The sequence below is a fragment of the Sorex fumeus genome, unplaced genomic scaffold (genome assembly GCF_029834395.1).
Source record: "Sorex fumeus unplaced genomic scaffold, SorFum_2.1 ptg000070l, whole genome shotgun sequence".
NCBI classification, from domain to species: domain Eukaryota; kingdom Metazoa; phylum Chordata; class Mammalia; order Eulipotyphla; family Soricidae; genus Sorex; species Sorex fumeus.
The window spans coordinates 4,500,812-4,507,418 of NW_026606127.1; the positions used below are offsets into that span (position 1 = coordinate 4,500,812).

The 6,607-nt window shown below is 38.7% G+C and overlaps 1 pseudogene; it reads left to right on the forward strand.

The window, feature by feature from the left end:
• The first annotated feature begins 4,651 nt into the window (after positions 1-4,651).
• On the forward strand, positions 4,652-4,748 carry LOC130037148 (uncharacterized; annotated as a pseudogene).
• Positions 4,749-6,607: the final 1,859 nt, after the last annotated feature.

The window sequence follows — 6,607 nt, forward strand, 5'->3', positions numbered from 1 at the left end:
GAGGGTGTCGAGTTCAGCGGGAAAAGGCACGGAGCTCTTGTTTTATTTTTACTTTATGTTCCAATCTTAATGGTATCACCAGCTACTCAGTCAACCTAGCTAAACCCTAAAGTCTCTTCCACTTTCTCCTGCACAAGTCTCTGCTTTCTGACAAAAGGGAGGATGACAGAATGCTGACATAAATCTAATACCCAGGGCCGCAGGAGATAGTGTAGTGCTTATGGAACTTGTCTCACATGCACCCAATTTGACTCCCAGCACCACCTGCTTGCCAGAGTATCAAAGGCTGTTTAGCCTCAGAGGACCCCAAGCACCATGGCCACGTTTTCTGAGAATTGTCTGTGGGGCCCCCACACCTCCTGAGCATTGCTTTAGAGTCTCTCCCAGCAACCAAAAAATATGTAGTGCCCCAGAAACATGTACTTGTCTTAAATAGGGAGCCTCACTTGAGGTGAGGTTCACAAGGAAATATTGCATGAAAACATAAATCAAAGAGCAGGGGAGACAGTGTAAATCATGTGAGTACAGATCATATATTTGGTGAAATGTGTTAAGATTCAGATGCCCTAGTCTTCGCACCAGGGAAATTCCTTCAAAAATGCCCCAATATACTGGAAAGGTTCTAGAACATTAGATGACTGAAACTCAATTATGAGCAACTTTGTAACTTTGTATCTCTTGGTATTTCTAATCGTTAAAGTAAATTTTAAATACACCCATCAAAGTTACCTTTTTGCCACTAAATGGGAAAGATACTTTCTAATACTTATCCTCAGCAAAAGCTCAACAGAGTGTGACACTTGCCAGGAAATGTCCTCCCTTGTATTTTTCTCATGATACTTATTAGTACTTCACTCTTCTGTTTCTTCCCTTTACTCATGCCAAATCTTCCCATCTCCCTTGCAAGCTTCTGAAACATTATCCATTCAACATTGATGCACTTTGCCACTGCTCCTCTTGACGTCTTGTCCATGAACTGATTCTAAAACATAACATAGCTGCAATTACAGTATTTATGCAAAAGACAGTCATTGATATATCTTTGGGTTTAGCTTTCTACAAGCTATTGGCACACAGGTGAGTAAAATTTTTTTTCCTACAGAGAACACAAAAATAGATATGCTGGGTTTTAAAGTTCCATCAGTATTCTGAGGTACAAATGAAGGATATATATTTTTAATGTTTTATCCAATATCTGTGAGATAAACCATTGCAAATCTATTCATAATTTTCTTCCAGTCATACAACGATCCAACATCCATCACTCCTCTAGTGTACATTTCCTAAAACCAATATTCCTGGTTCCCTAAAACCATCCCCCAACACCCTACCCCCACCCCCAGTGTGTCTCTATGGCAGGCTCTTTAATTCTTTCTCTCTGTCTCCTTTTTATTTTGTGCATTAAGGGTCTTGTACAGGTACTAAGAGGTCATCATGTTTGTTCAAGGAATTTAGCATTTTTATCAGGAAGGTAAGCCTGTAGTAGCTTTGAGGTATGGAAATGTCTGCTGAGGCTTCCATAAGTACAGGGCAGTGAGGGTGGGATGCCCATCCTGCCCAGAGAAAGCCTGGAGATTTCAGTCACAAAACCCGCATATCCGAATTTTCAGCTGTAATATTTCAGTGAGAGCCATCCTGAGACGATGGAAACCAGAGGAGAGCACGGTGGCGATTTTGGATTGTGGGAGCAAGTGGCTGCACTGGGTTCTGGTTGGGTGGGCACCAAACTAACCTGCCTCCCTCCGATTTACCCTAGTGTGTTCAGCCTTTTGCAGGTCCAAGGTTAACTGTGGCTGTTGATGTGTTCCAGATATGTCTATGGGTCTCTGAAACAAGACCAATGCATTAGCTTGTATAGCTGAGCCAGGGGTGGTTTGTGAACATGGCTCCCACATATCTTTTGGGAGTTTAATTTCTCGGGAAACGTAGTCCTGAGTTGTTGGGAGCCAGCCAGAGGCACAGTGGCGATTTGAGGTTATCAGGAAGCATGAAGACACCATCAGACTGTTGATGTACTCACCTGAGGGTACAGGTTGACTTCCTGCAGGCACTGCACCACCAGACTAACAAATATTCATTGAATGAATGAACGAATAATCAACATTTTCAAAATGTGTCTCTTTTTGCATTTCAGAAGGGTATCTTCTAACAGGAAAATAATCTTCATGGTATAATCAAGACCTACGATTTATTCTTAATATATTTAATAAAAGCTACATATTTTGGAAATTTATACAAAGAAATTCTTTTAAATTATCTGTCTTCATAATTTACTTGTAAATTACTAAGATATCGCTGTTTATTCCACCGTTCTTAGCATAGAAATTTACAGACAGAATGTGCTAAGTAAAAATTCATTTTGGAACTTCTGTTCAATGTAGTACTGGAAGTACTTGGAAGAGAAAATAGATAAGAAAAAGATATTAAGGGTTTTTCATGTATGAAAATTAGAAATAATCTCTCACTCTTCACAGAAGATATCATACTATATTCAGAGAATACTAAAATCTCTACGAAAAACTCCCAGAGACAATAGACATTTATAGTAAAATTGCAGGCTATAAACTCAATACCCAAAAGTCTATGGCTTCTTTATATGCAAGTAATGAGAGAGAAGAAAGTGACATGAAAAAACAATCCCATTCACAATCGTGCCTCAGAAAATCAAGAACCTTGGGATCAGCTTAACTAAAGAGGTAAAGGACCTATACATCAGGAAATTAAAAAGGACACGAGGAAATGGAAACATATATACTGCATATGGAATGGGAGATTTAACATTGTCAAAATGGCAATTCTCCACGAAGCATTGTAAAAATTCAACTTGATCCCTATAAAGATACCCATGACATTCTTCAAAGAAATTGATCAAGCACTCCTGAAATTCACATGGAACAACAAACGCACACGAATAGCTAAAGCAATTCTTGGGGAAAAGACAATGGAGGCATCACCTTCCCCAACCTCAAACTCTACTACAAACGATAATAATGAGAACAGCATGGGACTCAAACAAAGGCTCAGCTGTAGACCAATGGAAAAGGATTGAATATACTGACACACACCCTCAAATATATAATCATCTAATCTTTATAAGGGAGAAAGAAATGTGAAGTGGTTCAAGAGAGTCCTCCTTAACAAACGGTGCAGAAAAAACTGGACAGCTACATGCAAAAAAAAAATGGCTCAGACCTCTACCTAACACCATGCACAAAAGTCAGATAAAAATGGGTCAAAGGCCTCAACATCAGACCAGAATCCCTCAGGTTCATTGATGACAAGGTCGGCAAATCCCTCCACGACATTGAAGCTAAAGGTATCTTCAAATATAACACGCCACTTGCCAAGCAACTGGAAACAGAGATAAACAAAGGGGACTATCTTAAATTAAGCAGCTTCTGTACCTCAAAAGAAACAGTGACCAGAAACAAAGACTCCGCCATGCGGGAAAGATACTCGCAGAAGCCTACCAGGTTCTCTGAGAGTGAGAACTGGACAATCAGAGTTGCTGTCTTCTAAATAGGATCCAGTCTCTGGATGTTGGCCATTGATGGCATTACATGGATCCAGGGGCAGTTCGTGGTTGTAGCACTGAATTATTAGTAGATGGGGGATCTGGAAGGAGGGGGCACAGTCTTGATCTGAGCAGCCATAGAGATCTCATCCCCCGGTTCTGCACATCTGGGTTCCTCTTCCAGTTCCTTCATGCATGAGGCTCCTTCAAGCTTGGGAAGGGTGGTCTTAAGCCTACCTATGGCTGGTTGCAGAGGTCTTCAGCTGCCGGGGCTCTAATCAGGTCCGTGAGGGAAATTCACCCCGGCACCTCCAAGGGGCCTCGGTGAGGAAAGCCATGTGCGAGGTCAGGACACTGTCGTTTTAGACATATTTGGAATTAATTTTAGATCGAAAAGTACACATCATTCAAAATACTTATGTGCTTAGTAATAAATTACTACGCACTTGGTCAATCACCTCAGAGACCCCACTCTGCTCAGAGAACTAGATTTTTTAATTACAGGTCTGTTTTTCCCATGTGTCATGACTGACAATCACTATCAGTAGATATGAAACTCACTACACACAAAGATGCACACAGGTTACTTTGAGTCATCTATGTTGTTAAAGTGAGTTGGCCATTAAACTTCACTGAGACCCTTTGTTCTGTCCTTTATAGGAGCCTCATGAGTCTCACCTTCCATTCAAGTTGAACTTGTAATAAGGTGGAATGAAATCATCAATATGATCCTCACCTCATCCTTCAGGAGAAAAATCCTACATACATTCAAGGTGGTCAAAGTACAGACAACACCATCCACCTTTTCCTGGAGATGTACACAGGACTGAGGTGAGAACAGCAAAAGGCTCTATTTTAATGTTCTTAATGAAGGATTCAGGGAACAACATTAAACAAACTCATATACCATCTTCCAAAAGAATTATTTTGTAAAACTAATGCCTAGGGGGTAGGGTAAACGATAATATAGTAAAAACCATATTTTTATTTCTGGGACATTAAAGTTCTAAATCTATTTATTCATGCTGCTTTGAAATACATTCCTTGATTAGCAATCATTGTCTGCCATAGGAGTGAGGAAGGACAACAGTCAAAGTAATAAGAAGAGAAAAATATGGAAAAATTAACTCCTAATAGGTTTGATAACACATATATTAAAATTGAAATGATACAATGATGAGCATGGTCCTTGTACAGAGATAACATGCAAACTTGTAAAGCATTCCATATTTTTGTTGCAAGAAGAATTAACAGGTATACTTTAAGCTAAGACAATCCCCACAAGTACAAAAATTATACATAAAGAGAGCACAAATCCCCAAAACAACAATCTCTCTCAATGTCAATGGACTAAATGTGCCAATTCAGAGGCACAGAATAGGAAGATGAATTAGAAAACTGAACCCAACATTCTGCTACCTGCAAGAAACATGTCTGAACAATCAAAGCACCCATGGGCTAAAAGTAAAAGGCTGGGAAACAAGTTTTCAAGAAAATATCACCTCCGCAAACCTGGAGTGGCCATACTAGTATCAGACCACAAGAACTTCAGATTAAAGGTTATCAGAGACAGTGACGGTCATTTCTTAATGATCATGGGATATGTACATCAGAAAGAACTCACCCTCCTCAATGTATATGATCCTAATGACAGACCAGCAAAATACTTTAAAACAACTTCTAATAGACTTATAGAAAAACATTGATAGCAACACAATACTAGTAGGAGATTTCAACACTTCTTTGTCACTTCTCGATAGATCAAACAGACTGAAGCTCAGCAAGGATATATTTTCTTTAAGGGAAGTAATGAACAACCGATGGCTTAGGGAAGAATCAAAGAGGAAATAAAAAGTTTCCATAAACAAATGAGAATGAGGACACGAGCTACCAGAACTTGTGGGACACAGCAAAAGCAGTGTTAAGAGGAAAGATTATAGTTCTGCCAGAATTCATCAGGAAGAAAGAAAGGGCCTACAAGAATAAATTAGAGCTCAAGATTTTGGAAAATAACCAACAAAAGTAGTCCAAACTAGGATGGAGGAAGGAAATAATAAAACTTGTACCAGACATCAATGAGCTAGAATCCCAAAATACAATCCAGAAGACCAATAAGAACAAAAACTGGTTCTTTGAGAAAATAAATAAGATCATTAAACCATGAGAAGCCTCTCAAAGGAACAAAGAGAAAGAATTCTAATAAATCGAATCAGAAATGCAAAGGGGGTATCCTAATAGAAAGTACAGAAATCCATAGGATCATCAGAGATTATTTTGAGAATCTTTGCAGCAGGAAATGAGAGAATCTTGAAAAAATTTATAAATTATTGGATTCCAATTACCTCCCAAGGCTGAACCAAGAAGATTTGGAATACTTGACCTATCACTAACAAGGAAATTGAAATAATGGTCAAAATTATACCCCCAAACAGAATCCAGGTCCCAGATGGATTCAATAGTGAACTATTTCAAACCTTTAAAGAGGAACTGCTTCCAACATTTTTAAGATTTTCCAGGAAATTGAAGAAACAGAAATACTCCCAAATAGTTTCTGTGAGGCAAAGATCACCCTAATAATCAAATCGACAGAGACACCACAAAAAAAAGGAAATTGCAGACCTATTTCCTTTGTGAATACAGATACAAAAATTTTCAAGAAAATACCAGCAAAGAGAATCTAGAAACTCAACAAAAGATCACACACTATGACCAAGTAGGTTAGCTTGGGGATGCAAGGATGGCTTAACATTCTCTAGTCAATCAACAGAATACACCATCTCAATAAAATAAAGATAAAAGTCATATGATCATATCAATAGATGTAGATAAAGCATTTGATGAGATCCAGCACCCATTCATGATGAAAAACTCTCAAGAAAATGGGAGTTGAAAGTACTTTCCTCAATATAGTCAAAGCAAATTACCACAAACCCACAGCAAGTGTTATTCTCAAGGGGGAAAAACCAAAGGCTTGGAGCAGAAATCAATGAAATAGAATTCCAGAATACAATCAGGCACAAAACAAGTTACCCACTCTCAAAACTCCTATTCTTCATAGTACTTGAAGTACTTGCCATATGATTTTGGTAAAAA